This window comes from Heloderma suspectum, chromosome 1 (genome assembly GCF_057233095.1).
Source record: "Heloderma suspectum isolate Gila_16-S chromosome 1, 16-S_ref, whole genome shotgun sequence".
Classification (NCBI taxonomy): domain Eukaryota; kingdom Metazoa; phylum Chordata; class Lepidosauria; order Squamata; family Helodermatidae; genus Heloderma; species Heloderma suspectum.
The window spans coordinates 256455004-256475509 of record NC_139458.1 but is presented as its reverse complement, the minus strand read 5'-3'; the positions used below and the strand labels follow the sequence as shown (position 1 = coordinate 256475509).

At 44.3% G+C, this 20506-nt stretch overlaps 1 protein-coding gene across 19 annotated transcripts in view; it reads left to right on the top strand.

Annotated features, from left to right (window-relative positions):
• The first annotated feature begins 3067 nt into the window (after positions 1 to 3067).
• The window catches only part of PLCB4 (phospholipase C beta 4), a 250510-nt gene continuing 233071 nt past the window's right edge, over positions 3068 to 20506 (top strand). For 5 of the 19 annotated variants that reach the window (XM_084825133.1, XM_084824995.1, XM_084825099.1 and 2 more), the window contains exon 1: positions 3893 to 4145. The gene's annotated coding sequence lies outside the window, so the exon portion shown is untranslated. The other 14 variants (XM_084825141.1, XM_084825075.1, XM_084825041.1 and 11 more) reach the window with 11 other exon arrangements.

The following is a 20506-nucleotide window of genomic DNA, read 5'->3' as shown; positions in this document are numbered from 1 at the left end:
GGATTACAACTCTCATCATTCCCAGCCAGCATGGCCAACAGATCTGGAGTGCATCAGGTTGGGGAATGCTGGTGTAGATTATCATTCTAAGGTGAAAATGCATTATAAAGGGATCCCCCCCACACACACCAGTATTTCTGGGTTATAACGGGATTCCCGCCCCAGTAGTATTTCTGGATTACTTGGGGTGAGTATGACATTGCCTACATCATATCTGCAGCCTAATTTAATTGCAGGCTGTATTCCTCCAATGTGTGGTGTAGAGATGTGTGAATCAGCAAAACTCAAGCTCGCTGAAGTTCTTTGAATTCCATCTCGAAGCTTGTTCTGACTCGAGTCCATATCAGACTGTGAGCTTTGCTTTTTTCTTTCTGCATGGAAGTCTGTATTTTTGTGCATATTTTTCCAAATGTACCCATCAATTGTGCACATCCTTGAAATGAACACATTCCTCTCCCGCTGATTAAAGCGTGCCTGTGTGCATTTTTCAAAAGTACGCATTTTTTCATGCACGTTTTTCGAATGTACCCATGCTGTCAAACACATGCTTTGGGGTCTGTGAATCACATTGCAAGCTCGCAAATGGACGGACTTTGACCCCAGATTGTGTCTGAGTCCGTGTTTGGTCCAGAAGTTGCGAACTGAGTAAATCCTGATCAAAAACAAACAATTTTCTCTTTCTTCCCTAGTGTGGTGATGATCCTAAATGAATGTTATCTGCAATTATATCGCATTACCTTTCTGGATATAGAACTGCTGAAAGCTTACTCGCCCCTCTTCTTTCCAAATTATGTAAAATAGGTAAACCACAGTTAGATCTAGGAAGATCGGCAGAGTTCTCCACTTTTACCCCACTTCTCAGCAACTGTTTGCAATGACTACCTTCTATATACAAGTATTCAAATGTTCCAGATGCTACCTGATATCAAGCTAGGTTTTTATTTTTTCTGATATTCGTGAGTGTCATTCTACTCCGCTGCTAATCCCGGTACATAACGCATGTGGGTAGGGACAATCAGAGCCACCCAGGGGCTTATGGGGACTGGGGTAGGACCATGCATGTGTTGGGCTCTGGTGAGCAATGGGGCAGGGCCAATAGTATGTGGGGGTCTGGGACAGATTGCCCCTGTTTTAACCCCTCACCCCCGGGCAGTCCTGGGAACAGTACAAAAATAGCCAGCACCCTCTGAAATATTTAAGAAATATCTAGCTCCATTTGGCTTTGGAATCTTTTCAATATGATTTGGTAGTTGCTTTTCTTCTGGACCAGCCTTGTGCTCAGCTGAAGGATTGCCTGTCTCCACATGTGCCTGTCAGTACACTCAAACCTTCATCGGAGCTCTTTCTCTGGGTGCCCGTGCCCATCTGAGAGGTATGGCTGGGGGAGGAAAGGGGCTTCTCTGTGGTGGCACCCAGGTTATGGAATGCTCTCCCCAAGGACATTTGCCTGGCACCTAACTTTGATATCATTTTGGCACACTACTGGTGAAGAACATTAAAAAAAATATTTCTCAGGACTTTTACGTCATTTTGACCTGTTTTATGCTGCTCCTATAAATTTAATAGCTTTTGGTGTATTTTTGCATGTTTGTTGTTGTTGTTTTAAATCTTGTCAGCTGCTGCAGGAATTTGAAGGGCAAGTATATAAACCCCCATCATGACTAATTAAAGGTGTGTGTTTGATTTCTTCTTGCTTTTGAGGATTTGCTATTGTCAAAATCAGTTGTGGTCAAATTTTCAAGGTCATTTGCATTCTAATCCTTATAAATGTCTGTAATTCAAGGTCTGTACCATCTGTAAGCTTAAATTCATTTCTGTGGTTCAAGTTATGAGCCAAAACTGGGAAACAGTGTGAGCTCTGGGAAGAGCTGTGCAGTTCTCTGTTTCAGCCCCATTTCTCAACAACTGTCAATAACTACCAGCATGTGTGTGCAAGTGTTCAAACTATATATTAACCACAACCTGGTGTTTTCCAGGTGTGCTGGACTACAACTCCCATAATCCACAGCCAGCATGGCTATTGGGGTGAGTGGGACTTGTAGTCAAACACGTTTGCAGCTGGGGGGGACAGACCGGAAAACTACTTGCATAAGGTATACCCCTCGGAAACATTTAGTTTGCAGGTGTAAATATAGCTGTGGCTTAGGTTTTCAAACCATTAGCAAGTACGGTAGAGTAGATAAGTCTCCCATTTGAACCCCCAGTTAAGCAAAATGTGGCATTCTTGTTTGCCCTGCCCAACTGGTACTGAAAATTGATGTAAATTTTGAATTAAAATACATGTTGAATGGAAACAAGTAACAGAAGCATCACATTTGTCTAGGAATTAACCTTACCAGGGGCTATTTCCTCTACATATTCCAGGACAGGACAAGTTCACAAGGGTTCTTCTAAAGATTATGCATTAAGATTATGCAAAAATGGACACAGAGATTTCACATCCATAGTAGGTATCAAAGGCCAAAGTGGGAGTGCTAGATAACACGTACAATTAATTTGCAACAAACAAACCCAGGTAAGTAGTATATCTCCCCTCTTGCGAGTTCCTGTGCGTTTGTTCTGAATGTGGGGCTGGCTTATTGTCCCCCACTTCCAAGACTACAATCTTATACTGGGCGAAAACGCCATTAAACTCAACGTTAAGCTCACTTCTAAGCAGAGATGTGAAGCCCGAAAAATGCTGGAAAAGTTGCAGGGGACTCCTGCATTTCCCCCCAGGGATTTTTTGGGAAAATTTGGGCGGAAAACATGTTCTCCCCTGAATTTTCCACATCTTCCCCCAAGCCTGCGCACTTTTCTTCTGAGTAGACATGTGTAGGATCCCACTGTTAGTATACTATTCCTAGGCACAGCCCTTTTGAGAATCGCTGTGATTTGGCCGCCACGCTAAGGACATGTGCGCACAGCCTCACGTTGCCATCCGCCTGTTCCAGGTATCTGCGCGGGCTACCCCCGCCGCCACCACCTATGCCCAGACGCCACCATGCTCCCTCAGGGGCAGCGCACCTGCTGTCCAACGCGTGCACAACATCTCCGTATTCCTAATGCTGCCTGGAAAGGAAAAGGCGACAAACGAAACCCGTGTCCAGCCTGACTGTGAGTGCGGGGGGGGGGGGTGCGCTGGGCTGTCTGCCGGCCGCCCTGCCCCTCGCGGCGGGGAAAGGGCAGCCGCTCGCCAAAGCCTCCGCCATGCGGCATGTTCGTGCCCATGTGGGCGCATGTGATTTGCCCAGCGGCCGTGGCCTTGCTCTCCCCATCCGCCACACGGAAGAGGATCTGGGTGCTGCTGGCGACCCGCCTCGAAGGCTGCCGCCTCCTTCCTCGACGGTACACGCGCCGGCTCGGGTCCACCCCCGCCCGCCCGGGTGGGAGAGGAGCGCGATCGGGCCGCGTTGCTGTGGCCGGCCACGGGCGCGCCCCGCCCGCGAGCGCGCGCAGCAGCCTCTCCTCCGCGCCCGCGGAGCTGCGCCGCGTCCTCGCGCGCGCTTGGAAGGAGCCGCAACTCCAGCGGCGGCCGCCAAGAAGGGAGCCCCGCGCGGGGAGCCGAGGCTGGCTGGGACCTCGGGGCGGGGGGCGATGAGAGGAGGCTGGGGAAGCCGCCCCCTCCTCCAGCTCCTCCTCCCGCCGCCGCTCTCGGCGAGCATCTTGTGCAAACAAAAGGGCTGGCTGGCGGCGGCGGCGGCGGCTCTCCTCCGGAATCCTCGGGCGGCCGCTGATGTAAGTCCCTGGCGGGAGCGCTGGGAAAAGCAGGCGGGGAGGCGGCGGGGGGATGCGGTGCTGCTCCTGCCGCCGCCGCCGCCGCCGCCAACCGAGCGCCGCCTTTCCTGGCGAGCGTCGCCCGCCGCAGCCGCGCCAGGTCTCTGGAGCGGGCGAGCGGAAGGGGCCGGCAGGTAGGGCGAGGGGGCGGCGGGGCCCTGGCCTGAGCGCGCCGGGGAGCTGCGGGGCCTTCCCCTCGGCGCTCCCGCCCGCGCGGGATGCCGGGGGCGCGGATCCCTGGGGGGGGGGTGCGCGCGCGCGCGCCTGCCGGGAGACCCTCCTCGGCCGCGTCTCGCTTCTTGCGTCCCCTTGTCCGCGGAGCAGCCCCTGCCCGGAGCCGCGTTTACTCGGAAGTAAGCCCCTTGGCGTCCCGTGGGATTTGCTCCCCGGTAAGTGTGGCCAGGAGCGCGCCCCGAGCGTCGTTTTAAGCGTTCCGAGGGGCGGCCGGCGTGCGTGCTGTGGTAGCCCTGGCGGGCGGTCTGCTCTTTCTCGAGAGCCTCATGGCGAAAGCTCGTTCGTGGCGTGACTGAGATGTTTGCTTCACCTTGGCTTTGTTCACGGATAAACACAACCGGCGACCCATGGCAGGTCTGTCTGTATCTCAGCTCCCAGCTTGGATCCTAGCCTGCCTGTTACTGCTCTCCTTCCTTCCTTCCTTCCTTCCTTCCTTCCTTCCTCCCTCCCTTCCTTCCATCATCATCGCCTGCTGAACAGGTCTCCTTTTTCTGTATGTGCATCTGGGATGAAATGTCAGTGCAGTATGCAGTGCTAATAAATGTTTCTCCCCGGTCGAGTCTAACTTTAGTTTTGGAGCCTTCCCAACCTGAGATGAAAAGGGGTTGTTTTGTTTTGTGTGCTCTGGGAGGCCGTGGTACTTTCCTTCCTATGTAGAATTAACTTTAATGCCACATAGTATTTAACTTCAGTACTACATAGGAAGGAAAGTGCCACTTGTCACCCACTGCACAGAAATAACCCCTTTTCATCTCAGGCTGGGAATGCTCCTTTGGTAGTAATTAAAGGGTGGGTATGTAGAGATCTGCTTCTTCTTTTTTTGGGTGCTAATTTTTCCCAGCACTGTTTCAGATGAGATTCTCTCACAAAGCAGGTGTCGAGTCTGTTAGCCTGTGTTCGTGTTGCTGGTAACTCACCAGGTGAATTTGAGATATGACTGAATTTGAGATGTGATGAGACACGGGGTTTTCTTGGTCATTGCTGGAGAAGATTCCGTGTGCGCTCTCGGTTCTTAAAAGAACTATGAACACTTCGCTCCATCCTATTCTGCTCTTGCGCCTCTTTTTGATTTCCCCTCTCCCACCCCCTTTACTTGTGTGATGAGGTAATACTTCTGGCCAAGAGAATAATTTTTGGAAGCTGATCCGAGGAGTTCAAGGTCTCATATACAGATGTGTTTGGCCTGTAGTCACAATGCTGGTGATAAACCACCAAAGTTAATTCCTGCCAGAAGTGAAGCATACACAAGAAAATGCTAAATTTGCCATTATCCCTGTTTTCAACTAATTGCAGAAGAGAATGTACTGCTGTGGTATGGTATGTGTCTCTGCGTGTTTATTTGTATGTGTAATATACATATACATGCACCATACCACAGTGGCATACTCTCTTTCGTAACTTTAAAAAAAAGAGGCCAGTCCATAAAAATGATTGCCCTCCCGCATGTACTCACTGAGAATAAATTGTTATTCTCAGATGAGAGGTTGCTGATGTATGGTAGAATGCTACTGGTGTTCTACCACCAATGGTGTTGGCTTTTGTCTGGGAGCACACGCACAGCCTCTGCTTCTGAAGGACCTTGCAGAAGCAAGGAAGAGAGGAAGGGAAGTTACTGGTTCATGCTGAGGTCTTGAAGATGTGCATGACCATGAGTTTTTGTTGTTTGTGGCAATATTGCCAGTGTAGGGAAAACGTACCAGTTGTGCAGCATGACGCAAGGGTTTGTGGTGTCACTAGCACATGAGTCAGGAGTCTGGTGCATGAATTATGACAACCAGAGAAAATATGTGTGTAGAAAAGAGCAAAGTGCTGAAAGCTGCTTTGGAAGCTGCTACTAGTTGAAATCTGCAGGATGTGTTTCCATGTTAACATGTTTAGGATTGGGGTCTAACTGTACCAGACATACAGATTATATGAAAGGGCACTTTCAAAGATGGGCACATCTCCAAAGTTTCAAATGAAGCGGCTGAAATACTGCACTTTTAATTAAGCCAACAAAGCACTGCTAACCCGAACATATAGTGTTCTGTGGATGTTCATTGACAGTACAGTTGTGCAACTTTGCCAGTTGTGGGTTGTCACTGATGCCAAAGAAATGAAGATCTCCAGCTCCATAAGAGCAACAGATAGCATTGCCATACAAGTTAGGTAGTTAAATAGTCAATATTCGTTAAAATCTGGTGTGATTTTGAAGGAGTCTATTGTAAATTATCATGCACAATTTATTGTTTCCATAGGCTGCCTTTGAATCTAACTCTTATATAAAGGCCTTTTTGTTGTTGCATCTGAGAAATTCGAGTTGATGGCATTTAATAATACAAACATTGTATGTTGCAAGTAAGATTCTGTTTGCATATAAAATGAATAGTTGCCGTGTAAATGTAAATAGGAAGGAAGGAAATAAGGTTTGTTGTACTATTTTTTTTAATGGCACCTTATTTCAGAATGATTTAGCATTCTGCTAAAGACCCTAGGCCGCAACCAACAAATAGAGTTAAAGTCCATGGGCTTAAGAGCGCCCCTCTTTGTGTTGGACTGTGGCCCTTTTCTTTGCTTACAGATTAGACTTCTGATGAAAAATAGATCTGTGCTAGCAACTGTCAAAGCAATTGTAAAAGCTCAGTTGATCATTGGGTATGGATTCGTATCTGCTTGCATAACAATGCACTTTGCTTTACAGTTGCGCTCCCACGCAAAGGAGCTTTGTTTTAAAACACAGTGTTTTTTTTAAAAAAGCATTCAAAAATATCCAAAGCATATTCCTGTAATCTAAACAGTTGGCTGTGGTGTGTGAATGAAGAAAACCTTTGCAGATAAAAAAGGAGATGAAATGATTGCCTCCTCCCACAGGTGTCTCTTGAAATACAGCATGCTGAGGTGCAATCCTATTTAGTTTTAGGATGCAGTCCTATGTGTGTTTAGACAGAGAAAAGCCCTACAACTCCCAGCATGCCCCAGCCAGCAGTGCTGTCTGGGGAATGCTGGGAGTTAAAAGTCTGTCTAAACATGCATAGGATTGCACCCTTAGAAGACCATCTCTCAGTCTCCTTTGTGCACCACTCTGAATTTAGTGAATGACAGTATTATATGGTTTTTATTCTTCTGCCAATAAATCCATAATGCGGTCTTGACGTTTAGTGCAGTTTGTTTGTTTTTTAAAACTATGGCTGTATTGTTCCAGTAATTTTTTGGCAGTCGTGCTCGTCTTGGAGCTCTGTTGGGAACCTGTCAAATCCATTTGCCTCCTACCACGAGGGGGGGAAAAAAGAGTTCCTTGTTTTAAGTAACTTAAGTGCTTCATATGTAAGGTGGGGACATGTAAGTTGGCTGTTATGCCTACTCATTTGGGCTTGAGTAACTTCAACCTCTTTACAGTTTTGTGGCTTTTCTCACAATACTGATATATCTCACCAAAGGCAAATGTATTGACATTTCATAGTTCGAAGGAGGAAACAAGGAGTTTCCATAATCCGCAGTAAGACAATACTGTTATCAGAGCCAATGAAAATGTCACAAAATAGCAAACTTTTGTCTTCTCCAGAACTATTCATCAGGCAGGATAAACAAAATGTTAGAGTGGGGCGGAAGAGAGAAAAGGCTGGGATTAGTGAAGTTCAGCCTTTGCCAACTTGGTGCCCTCCTGATGTGTTTTACTACCATCTCCCCCTCACCCTCAGCTAGGATGGGCATTGGGGGTTGTAGGACGATGGGAGTCGTAGTCCAAAACATCTGGAGTGTACCCAGTTGGAGAAGGCTGGTACAGTTGCTACCCAAGGTGGCAGTCCGGTATCCAACTAACTGGGATTAAGCCACATTGATCTCAAGGAGACTTACTTCTGAGTAGACATGTCTAGGATTGCAGTGTATAACCATCTTGAGCTGGAACACAGGAGGAATTCTGCAGGTATAATCGGATTAGCTTGTCAAGGTGCAAGACAAATGGTAAGATGCATTCGGGGCCAAATTGGGACACACAGGAAAAAAAAGAAAAGAAAAAATGGACATTCTACCATTTTGATGAATATAAAATCTGTTATTTACTCAGTTTTGACTCAAGTCCTATTTGGAACCCCCGGATTCCTTGGGAGGCATGGAATGAAAATACAGAACAACATGGCATGCCTTATTAGCACAGTTGGTTTAATTTTTAGGTACCTGTTGGTCCACCTGAATTTTTTATTTTTGTGTTCTCTCTCTCTCATCTGTCCCTCCAATAGACTTGTGTGTCTCTGTTTTGAGACAGTGAGTAACTACTAGATTTCATATTTCCCCGGGTGGGGGAACATCCGTATTTTGCTTTTTTGTCCAAATAGTCACGGGTGCATTTTTGCAACCTGCCTTGCGCCTTGAGAGGCTAATGCACTTGTGTCTGCAAAGCTCCTTCATTGCGTGCGGCTCAAGATGGTTACAAACTGCAACTACACCAATCCCAGCCCAGCCCAGCTTCCCTTCCCCTGTCCCCCTCCCCCGCCACCCAGTTTTGTTTAACATCCTGCCTGATGAAGCGTTCTGGTGAACTTGGAAGCTTGTTGTCTACGTTGTGATATCTTAGTTGGTTCTAGTAAAGGTGTTGCCTTACTGTGGGCTTTTGGATTTTGTTCTTCTATTGGAAGTTATGCTTTAAAAGGAATTGTTATGTTTCTTATAGAATGCCTAGAGGAGCTGGCAACCTTGATGATGAAGAATGTTTATTTCCTTTTCAGTCCATGTCCAAGGCAGAGCGTATACTTTTAAACAGTTTTTTCCCCAGTCTGGTGCTCTGCAGATGTGTTGGACAACAACTCCTATCATCCCAGCACCAGGTTGTGGAGCACCAGGTTGGGGAAGACAACAAGTTCAGTAGCTGACTCTTGACTACTAATTTTGATGGCCAGGGTTTTGAAAAATCAATTTAGCAGCCTATGTGACAGCTGCGGGCAGGAGATCAAGACCTGTTCTATGTGCCTCCTTTAGAAAAATGTTCTATGTTCTATGTGTTCTATTCCTGTTCTATGTACCTTCTTTGTGTCAGATTAGGACAGTGATGGCTAGGAGAAAGGCCAGCTTCAGACTGCTTTGCCTGCTTGAGTGAGGGGGTGCTCTTCTCTACCCATGTTTTACAAGGGCTGTAATACTTTTCATTTGTTCAACTGATAGTTGTATATGTATTTGTGTGTGTGTGTGTGTGTACGTACACACACACACATATACACACACACGCACACTAAAAATGAAACAAAAGTAAATTTAATAACAAGATATGTGTGTGTATATATATCACAGACATATATTTCTTTGTTACTTGTCATTAAATTTATTTTTGTTTCATTTTTAATGGAACTTTTGTTGTGCTTTGTGTTTTCAGAAAAGTGGCTTAGAACTTTTTTTGTTTTTTAAAATACAAAACAAGTGGGGCCTGCAATAAAACGTTTCGGTGTGGAATGTTGTGTTCAGTATCCTCTGTTCCATTTTCCCTGCCACCTAGTTTTCCACTCCCCCCTCCCTTGCAACAGTCGTTCCGCATTTTGTAACTGCTCAGCATGCTCTGTGTTCATTGGGCTGTTTTAGGGGTGCAGCTGCCATAGGGTATTTTCGTCAAGATTTCTTGTACTTCTGAAAACTTCGGTGTTCCCCTGAGTCTGCTACTAGATCTCCCTCTAGTGCCTTGGTGCTGCTAGTTTGTCTATGTAATGAATGGTACTTGGAGAATTGAGATCGCCATTAGTATATATGATGACTCATATATACGCAGGGCTCAGTCCTGGGCCCAGTGCTCTTCAATATTTTTATTAATGACTTGGAGGAGGAGGTGCAGGGAATGCTGATCAAATTTGCAGATGACACAAAATTGGGAGGGATAGCTAATACTTTGGAAGACAGAAACAAAATTCAAAGTGATCTGGATAGACTGGAGTGCTGGGCAGAAAACAACAGAATGGCATTTAATAGGGACAAATGCCAAGTTCTGCACCTAGGAAAAAGAAACCAAATGCACAGTTACAAGATGGGGGATACGTGGCTCAACCACACTACGAGCGAGAAGGATCTTGGAATTGTCGTCGATCACAAGCTGAATATGAGCCAACAATGTGATGTGGCTGCAAAAAAGGCAAATGCTATTTTGGGCTGCATTCATAGAAGCATCGCTTCCAAATCCCGGGAAGTACTAGTTCCCCTCTACTCAGCACTGGTTAGGCCTCATCTGGAGTACTGTGTCCAGTTCTGGGCACCACACTTTAAGAAGGATGCAGACAAGCTGGAGAGGGTTCAAAGGAGGGCAACAAAAATGATCAGGGGACTGGAAACAAAGCCCTATGAAGAGAGACTGAAAGAACTGGGCATGTTTAGCCTTGAGAAGAGAAGACTGAGGGGAGATATGATAGCACTCTTCAAGTACTTGAAAGGTTGTCACAGAGAAGAAGGCCAGGATCTCTTCTTGATCATCCCAGAGTGCAGGACACGGAATAATGGGCTCAAGTTACAGGAAGCCAGATTCCGACTGAACATCAGGAAAAACTTCCTGAGTGTCAGAGCAATACGGCAATGGAACCAATTACCTGGGGAGGTGGTGGGCTCTCCCACACTGGAGGCCTTCAAGACGAGGCTGGACAGCCATTTGTCAGGGATGCTCTGACTTGGATTCCTGCATTGAGCAGGGGGTTGGACTCGATGGCCTTGTAGGCCCCTTCCAACCCTACTATTCTATGATTCTATGACTGATCCTGACTTTTGGGATAATAACTTGGAAGTGAACATTGCTGTGCTTTTAGAACGTGCTGCCTTTAACACACACAAATACTCTGCACACATACATCTAAATATACTCTCAAGGATTTTTTGTTTTTGAAAGCCAAGAGCTTCTATAATCTCATTCAGGCAAGGCAGTTCCTTCAGCGTGTGAACAGTCGCAACCATCCCTTGGTACATATCTGTGAGGACAGTGTAATGTAGGAACTAATCTTTTATGGACAGAGCTGGGCAGAAATTCCTCCAGTGTGTGGAAAAAGTGCTACAGTTTGAGGAATTTCTGCTGGTGGTATCCATGATGACCTAGTTCAGTGTTCACTGTGGGTTGTGACCTACCAGTGGGTCTCAGCCAAACTTCAAATGGTTTTAATGCTGCAGATTCCCGAGTGGCTCTTTGCTTGACTGCCCTGTGTCATGGCCGCACCATGCATACTGCATAGGCCGGTGTGGCACTGGGAGTTGGTGAGAGAGCAAGGCTAATATTTTTTTAATGAGAATAATTTTAAAAAAAAAGAATAAAGAGGAAGCAGATAAGAGAGGGAAACTGTTATAGGAAAAAGTGAATGAAAACACAGCAGAAGGGAGGGAGGTAGGGGATAGGGTACACATTAAGTGTGAAATGAGAACGGGAGAAGAAATGACAGCGGACAGTTAAGACTTTGAGAGGCACGTGGGAGGAGGATAAATATATAATAAACAGTTTTCTCTTAGAGCAGTGGTCCCTAACTTTTTTCGGTTGGTGGGCACATTCAGAATTTTGAGAGAGCATCATGGGCACTCTCATAAAATGGCTGCCATAGAAGAGCTTTCCCATTTATTAACTGGCGGCCATGCTGGGCATAGCAAGTTACAAAACACTCATTTCCCAGAAGGCTAACTGGTGACACTACTAGAAGAGTAACTTGACCTAGAACCTAAGCACATTGCAGAGCTCCAAATTATGAAACCACTCTTTTGAACCCAATTAAAGATTTTGAACCCAGACAGAGGGGACACTTTGCTTTGCAGCATGGCTGTCTCCCAGTTAAAAATAATTTAAAATAATCTTAATAAATAAAATTAAAATCAGGAGAGGCAGGGAGTGCGGTGGGTGCCAAGAGAGGTTGTCCACAGGCACATTGGTGCTCTTAGGTGCCATGTTAGAAACCCAGACTTAGAACCTTTGGATCAGCATATTCTTCTTGAAATGGGGAGGATGAATTATAATACCTCTAGAACCCAATGTCTGTACTTAACCTGAGGAAATTTGAATTATGGAACTCCCTGCTACAAGGAAATAGCTGTGGGAAAGAATTTAGCAATTTTCAAAGAGGGATTAAATACTAGTATAAAACATTAACATGATTATGCCCTTTGATTATGCTAAGCCTCACCTCTGTTGGTTACCATTTTGTGACTGGTGGGACTCCATCATTTTCAGCTCTCTCAAGTGGGCCCTGCGGGTAGAAAGTTTGAGAACTCCTGATCTAGTTGTATGTGTTGCATTTGGCCAGGCATTTATCTTATGGCTAAAGATAGCTAGGACCACTCACATGAAAAAGTCTTAGGTGAATCATCTGTCTTCTCCCCACTCCCTCACTTTATTATACTTTTAGCTAGAGCTGTGCAGAAATGGCCTCTCAAAATTCTCCACCCTTTTTGCGAGCAGAGACAATTTCACTGAATTTCTCCAAGGGGAGGAGAAATTCTCCAACAGTTTCTCACAGGTAGGACTCACCATTAGCTGGGATTGTAGCATAGGTCCTGTCTTTTTTCCCTAAAGGCTTTTGGTTTTTTTATGCTGCTGCTACAAGTGGCAACAGCATCGACTGGATGGACAGCCTGGCCCCCATTTTGTATCGTCCACAGTGCAGGTGTGGGAGGGGCAGTATTGTGTCTCACTCCAGGGAAGAGGTGGAGCTAGTCCTGTACCAAAATCTGCCTCCAATTTCTTCCCCCATGAAAGGATGTTGTCATTTTTCTGCCTCATTCTCAGGGCGTTAGATAAAAGAACTTTGGATTTCTTGTAGTAGTATTTTTGAGCTTAACTTAGTGCAGCGAGATGACTGAGGGAGCTTTGTAATAGAAAGAAAAGAAAATACACATCACTTATTGCTCTGCAGCCTACCAGGCTGCCTGCGGTTCCTGATCTGAAGAAGCCCGATGGGAGGAATTACCTTACGATGTCTTCCCCTGGGCTTTAATTGAAGAGTGGGAAGCCAAGGAGGCTACAGCCTGCAAGTGTGATGTTTGAACAGTAAAAGACAGGACACTCTCACACACACTCTTTGGCCCCCTGGTAAGTAAGACAAGCACAAGAATACAGAAACCAGCCCATGAGAATTTCCCTGAAATTGTCTTCTCCTTTGAATTTCTTTTTGAAAGCAATTTCTTTTCTATCAAATTGAATGAGAATGGTTGAAAAAAAAATGTGGAAGAATTTTTTGGCATGGCATCACTTTTAGCAAGCAGCAGAAAAAACCCTAAGAAAGTAGTTCAGTGCAAAATATAATGAAAAGGTTACCCAAAAACAACAATTACCATAAGAAAGACAGAGAAATAAAAGAAGCAATTTAACAACAATCGTTAACTTACTGGGTCGCTCTTTATGAACCAGATGTCTAGTAGCAATCATAAAAGTTTTTATATAGCAGTAATAATGACAACATTATTATAACATTGTTGGTGACTAATAAACACAAAACAAATAGTTGTTTAGCAACATGTTTCTGGTTTGTTTTTTTGCTTTTTTCAATAACTGGTTGCAAGGTGCATAGAAACATTGGGATGTCACTCTTGCTTTTGACAGCTCTGATTTAACGAGGCTTAAGAATCTGAATTGGCTCTTGTTGTAAAAGTGAATTTGCAGTGAATAGGCCTTACCCTTGTTCTTGGGTGTTGTGTGGGCAGGGAATGCAGCAGTTAGTGTTTGTCTCTTGTGGATAGCATAAGAAGAGCCTTGCTGGCTCAGATTGTGGTGGCTCCATCTACTCTGGCATCTTCGTTCTAACAGTGGCTAGCCAGATGCCTCCAGGAGCCTCAGAAGTAGGCCATGAAGGCAATGGCTGGGTTCTCACAACATGCTAAACTGCACTCAGTGGTTGAGTGTGGGTTGTTGTTGAACCGTGGGTTATCATGTTGTCTGAATGCAGTGTGTTTTCCACAACTCAACAACAAATCATGGGTTCTTAAGGTTCTTGTTCAAGAAAAATAAACCACACTGCATGGTTAACAGGCCACCCTGGTGAAAATGTGCTGTGTTCAGATAACACGATAACCCATGGTTCAACAACAGCCCGCACTCACCCACTGAGTGTGGGTTAGCATGAACCCAGCCAGTGTGTCCCCATCCCCCGCCCCACCCCTGTAATTTGTGTTTGAAGGCATACTGGTACTTTGCAGTAAGTACTTTGCTGTAAGTACACATCAGCCTTCCAGTCTGTTTTATCATTATCATTTTTGTTCTGGACCAATGCAGTTGTAATGCTCCTTAACTATGGTTAAGGGAGTGGAAATGGGCTGTGAAATTGCATGTTCTGACCATTTTCCACTGGTCTTAACCATGGCTCTGATGTTAACCATAGTTAATGCTATCCAGGGTTTGCTCACAACTATAGCTATAGGAACACACTCTGGTGATGGTGACTGTGGAGCTAGGGCAGGCTGATAAACTCTGAGTATGTGATCTAGTGACACTGATTTCCAGGATCACCTGTAACTGCTCACTGAGACCAGATGACCCTTGGTATTTATACTTCTGGGCAATTCAGCCTTTTATTCAAAAACCTGCAGGCGTAATAGGGAGTAGATCATTCCACAACATTCTTGTGACTTCTCTTTGCAGTTTTCTTGAACTACCACAGAGGCCATGGTTAGATGCAGGTATTCGGCACTAGAAGACTGTTTTGATCCAGTATAGCAAGTTTGTTTCTTAAATGCATCTGTGAAAGCAGTTATTTGAGTGGATGAGAGGTGAGATCCAATACGATGCAACGCTGTATAAGGTTTTTAGATTTTGCTTATATATATAGTTGTTCACCTTTTCATGTTAGGACTCACTGAAATATTTGTCAACACCTTTTTTGTGACTTCTCGGGAGATGGAGAAAGCTTCAGTGGAATTTTAAAAAAATGGCCTTGTTCAGATGTAATGCTCTGGCGTGGTTGCAAGGAGGAGATCGGGAGCTTTCACTTTTGTTTTAGACTGTCGTGATATCCCAAATTGGACAAACTGTGATGAATCTTAACCTTGAATCTTAACCATAGTTAACTACAGCTTAGGGTTCAGTCAATATACTAAACTGCGGTTAATCTAAAGCAGAAGCTTTGAATCTCCTTGTGGCCATGCTATAGGAGAGAGGAGGGAGAATTGTGTGACCCCGAGGCTATAGGAGAGAGGAGGGGGGAATTGTGTGACCCCGAGGTTTACTGCAGCGTGTTCTTGTAACACTAAACCATGGTCCAAATGCAGCCACTGTATCAGCTGCAGAATCTAGTGCAGTGAAACATTATATGGCTTTTCATTTATTCTCTGGAAAAAAGAGATTAGTTCTGCTATCTTCACCATATGCTTCCAGGCTGCAGGATTCCTGATGCCAGAGAGCCCAATTGTGTAGGTTAAGTGATTTCTGCTTAGGAATGTTTTTGAAAATTATGGGTTCCTGAAATAGGTGGCAAGTGTGCGTGTGTGAGTATTGATGGTTAGTAAAATTTGGAAAATGGTCTAATTTCCTTCACATTTAAAACAGAGGATTTTCTAGGCTGCCAGGGTGTTACAAAAAGACCATTGTAGGTTACATCTTAAGGGCGACGTATCCTGGAAATAAACAGTAGCAAAGCTGACTTTGTGTTAGGGCTGTAACTGATTATATTAAAATACAGTGGCTTGTGATCATTCTGGCCTCCAGAGGATACAGCAGCAAGGGTCTATCTTGCAAGCAAACTAGACATCACCTCCTTTGGGGTAAATATTATCCAGCTTAATATACCTCATGGAACAGATACATCGAAACATATACAAAATTGAAATCCACAGTAGCTTTCCATATTGGAAATGTGTAATGCCTCTCATTTGTGTTTGACAGGTGACAGTGTTAGGATCCACTTGACATATAGTCGGCTAGCTTTCAGTGAATCTGCAACCTACAAATTTAAGTTGTATCTGTGAGGCATCTGTGACTTTCAGCCATGCAGTGCAATCCTGTGCAGGTTTGCTCAGAAGTAAGCCCCACTACATTCAGTGGAGCTTACTCTCTAGTAAGTGTTTAGGGTTGCAGCCTAAAGGTGACCCAAGTCGTTGGGTTCCTGGGGTGGTGTCTGTGACCAACTACTCTGGTGACAGCATCTGACCGTGATCCTAGCCTAGCCTTCCACTGTGCATCCTGCAAACAGCTGTGATTCTATACGAAAGATTAATTGTGTGACCACCACTGCAATTAAAAATCTGGGAACAAAGAGCAAGGCAACATCTGTTGGCTTCATGGATGTCAAGGGCTGTATGTGCTTTTTGAAAAAGCATCACAACAATTTCAAAAGCTAGTTTGTTACTTGCATAAATTATACCAATCATCATTCCCTCTATTTCCAGTGTCCATGCTGTGAGTGCCATCGCTTATGTGGCCAAAGCAATTCCTCCCATGCACAAGAGGGAGATATCAGCAGGTTTGAGGGAGCCCTGAGGTTTGCAGAAGTACAAAAATCTTTAAGAAAGGGAGGCGGGGGGGAGGGGAATGGAATGGAGTATCCTGGAAGAGGCCATTTTGGACAGAAGCATTTTGTTGCAGGTTCCACTTGTTTAGAATGATTCTGATTTGTGTAGCCCTGAAAGCAGAGAATGAATTAAGTCAGGCAATGAAGCCTTTCTGGTTCAGTCATGGAAATAGAGCTCATTCACATGGCCTCCCAATCTCAGTTTTTCTGCACTTAGGTTGTATGATCATACTGTGTGAGAACAGATACTCAGTCTAAATGGCCTGTAACTTGATTAGATTGCTGTTCTTCCTCAGTTAGTATCTTTGTAAACAAATCTCCAGCATTTGCAGATGTTAGTGTCAAAGTGTCAGTAAGTTATATGATTACCAACATCTGTTAAAATTTCCTGGGACCATAGTGTTGATAGGTCAATTTGCCTTAGTCTTGGCATTGGGGTCACCAAATATAGAATTGCCCCACAAGAGTATAGTGTGGATGAATAGGATGGCTTATGGCATAAGGATGTTACAGTGTACTGCTGCAGAAAATGGGAAGGCTAAAAGAGGAAGGGGTCCCTGTGATTATCTCAGTGTGATGCCTGAAAATATTGGGGCTGCCCAGTGCCCTAAAATAAGGATCCCATATCAACATTACTGCATTGACAACTTGCATGCTCTCAGTACAATTTTGCACAGACAACAATTTCTTTTGGCTGCCCCTGCTTTTTCTTCATCTGAAAATTGACCACCTGCTCCAGAGATATTTAATATAGTGCAAACAAGTGGGAGCTGCAACACAATGTTGCAGTGTGGAGTGCTCCTTTTCAGCGTGCCAGCCATGCCTTCTTTCAGGATACTCCATTCCGTTCCCCACCCCCTCCAGGAACAGCAAGCATGCCATCTTCACTGAGCATGCTCAGTCCTCATTGAGCTGTTTTTGGGTCCCCTCTCTACTTAGGATTTTTTCCTAAAGTTTTTTTTGTAATTGGTGCCCACCCTCCCCTGCCAAGCCTGTTGATACCTCTCTCTTGTGCATGGATGGTGCTGTTTTGGCTGCATGAGGATCTGCATTTGGTAGGGTGGGCATGTGTCCCACTTTACCAAGGACAGACCTCTGTTTGAAGGGCTGTTCTGTCCAAGTCTCGTTTAAAGATCAACCATCAGAAGGAAGAGCTGGGCCTTGAAGTTGTGCATCCACACCACTTGGACAGCAGACTGAGCAAGGCACCCAGGTCACCTGCTTGCAGGCTTTCCCACTCTGGTGAGATCTGTTTTATTTCTATTTAAATTATAGTAATTTTGTTCTACATCTGAATCAGTACATATAAATTAGCATGTGCAAATTGGTGTCCTCTTTTATGTTCCCCTTCGTTGATGCATTTCTTCTTTTTTAGTGATGTGTCTGTAAGTGGATGCGTGGGGAATTGAGTTTGCTACTAGTTTATAGAATAATTAAAATAAAAGCCATGCGTGATAGGAATATGGTTATGAAGAGGTGTAAGCGGCAGTGCATTACGCAAAATGCCACACTGTGTAAAGCTATTCTGTTGTTAGCTACATAAATGATACCATTTTCATTCTGCTTTATTATATAGATAGATGGATAGATGGATATGGATATGAATATGGATATGGATATGGTTTATTTTATTCCCATTGTGGACAGAATAATGGCTGCATTTGCATTTAACAATAAACCAGAATTCCAGAGAGCCCTGGCTTATCGTTCAAGAGCAACCCCCTGGTGCATGCTCCCTTGCTTGCTCCCTCTTGGGAGTAGCTACATTAACTAGAAACTAACTAGGAAATAAATCTTAGCATTCTGTGCTCATGAGCGCTCCTAACAAATCAAAATCTGAAGCCAGGGTTTGTTGTTAGTTTCTGATTATGGGTTTGTTTGCAAGTGACAAGCCAGGAGTCCTGGTCTGGATGTACCCCTAAGCTTTCGCTTCCTGTTTAGATCTGGTTGTTTTAGCCGTTCCCACCAGCAAGAAAACCCAAATGGGAGTGACTGGGCAGCGTGCTCCAGCTTGTGAACAATACGCCAGGATTCTCCGGGATTTTGGCTTATCAAGGCAATTGATTTCTTATCTCCACCTAAGATTGTGCTCTTTCTTCCCCTGTGGCTCTGGAGCGTCTGTGGCTGTCACATCTAGAGACAGGATATTGGATGGAAATGCTTTTCCCCAATAAAATGCAGCACAATCCTGTGCTTGTTTATTCAGAAGTAGGTCCCACTGAACACATTGGGGCTTACTCCCAAGTAAGTGTGCCTAGCATTGCTGCCTTGGGTGAGTTTGCTTCATGATCTGACAGATTTCTGTCAGATTTCTGTTGGCTTGAGGCACATTGGTCTGGATTGTGTGGGGCAAAAAAAATGTAAAATCCAGACTGGGGTGGAGGGCACAGAATGAAGAGACTCTTTAAGAAATACTTCTTTTCAGAAAGGCTTGTGGAAGTGTGTTAGTTTTTATTATGGTGAATTTCCTTTCTGATCTTTTTAAAAACAAGAGTTTCTTCCATTGCTGCTCAGTGATGCTGAGGGCTACATACTGGTCCCGATCCAGAGAAAAGCGATCACGTTGAAACCCCATTGGAAACAATAGGACAAATTAATAATGGCTCATGACTAAATTAAACCTCCATTAATTTCAGTGGGACTTAAGGCATGACTGTTTTTATCTAGATTAGGGCCACTTATGTCGAAGCCCATGTAGTATAACTTTTCTTTTGCGGGATGGCCATTCTACTTGCATCTTCTATGTATTTCCCCCTGTTTTGTCAACTGGCAAAAAAGTTATGCTTATCTGTGTTAAGTGCAGGAGCTTGTTCCTCCATCTGCTTGCACCAGATATATTTGCCATTGTTCTTTGAATAAAAACTATACGATGTCAGTAACCCCAAAGTACTATATTTAATGTGCTAAGTTATATTCTGAACATGGTAAAGTCCAGGTTTTATAAGTTGGTATTGCATACATTTCAGTTTCCCCCAAATCCTAATTTCTCCCCCTCCCCCCAGAAACACCCTGAAAATGGTTTCTTCACGGCTTCAGAATATCCGGAAATGTTGAATATTTAACTTTAACACACAACTCAGAGTTCGCAACCCAACAACAAATCACAGTCTCTTTCTGGGTTGTTTGTGGTTAACAAACCATTTTGTTCGTTAGCGTGGCCGGGTCGTGCATCACAATAACCCAGAATTCAACCACCCATGGGTTAAATAAACCATGGATTAGTGTCATGTGTGAACACGGTCAGTGTTTTTTGTGCTGGTAGAGCGGATTTAGGTTGTGAATGACACATGGCAAAATACATGGGAGTTTACAGAATATTGTAAAATGGCAGCTAAAGACCACTGTTCCAATGGTCTTCTGACATGGTTAGGTCCAATTGTGATGTAACTCTGGCATCTTCAATATTTTCATGTGGTTTGTACGTAGTCAAAATGGTCTCTGAGAAATGTAGGAAGTTTGTATTGTTACTTTATTCCCCATCCCCATATTTTTTAAAAGTACTACTTAGCGAAATTTATTTTAAAACTTAAAAAAAGTCTTTAGACACTTTTTATTTTGACATCCATTACTAGATAGTATAGACAAAAAGCTTATGCTTTAAAAATCATCCCAAGAAAGACATCTTTTTTTAAAAAAATAATTCAATAGTATTCCACTACCAATCCTGGCTGTCCTAAATCAATTCTGCAAGGCGCTTAAGGCATCTGCCAGTATCTTTCAGGCTGATTAACTCACGGAATTGAATGTGAACAAAAATACTTGTTTCCCAAAGGGAACAGAATGCTAGCTTCCCTTGCAACACTCATTTTGCCTTCTCCTGGGAATCCAGTACCCTGAAGAATTCATTGTAGTAGTCCTCAATCCCTGGGGATTGGATATTTTACTGACTAGAATCTCGGTTATATAAAACACATGGCTATAATTAGTCATGATGTTTTAATTCAGTTTATTGTTGGTCATAAAGATAAAGCATGTAAATGTTTCCAGGAGTGTAGCCCAAGAATAAATTAAGACCGATATGAGTACCAACACAGTAAGTGGAGAGAACGGGAGATAAATATCACCTGTAAACACAGTTGTTAGTTGCAGTATGCTAGAAGCTC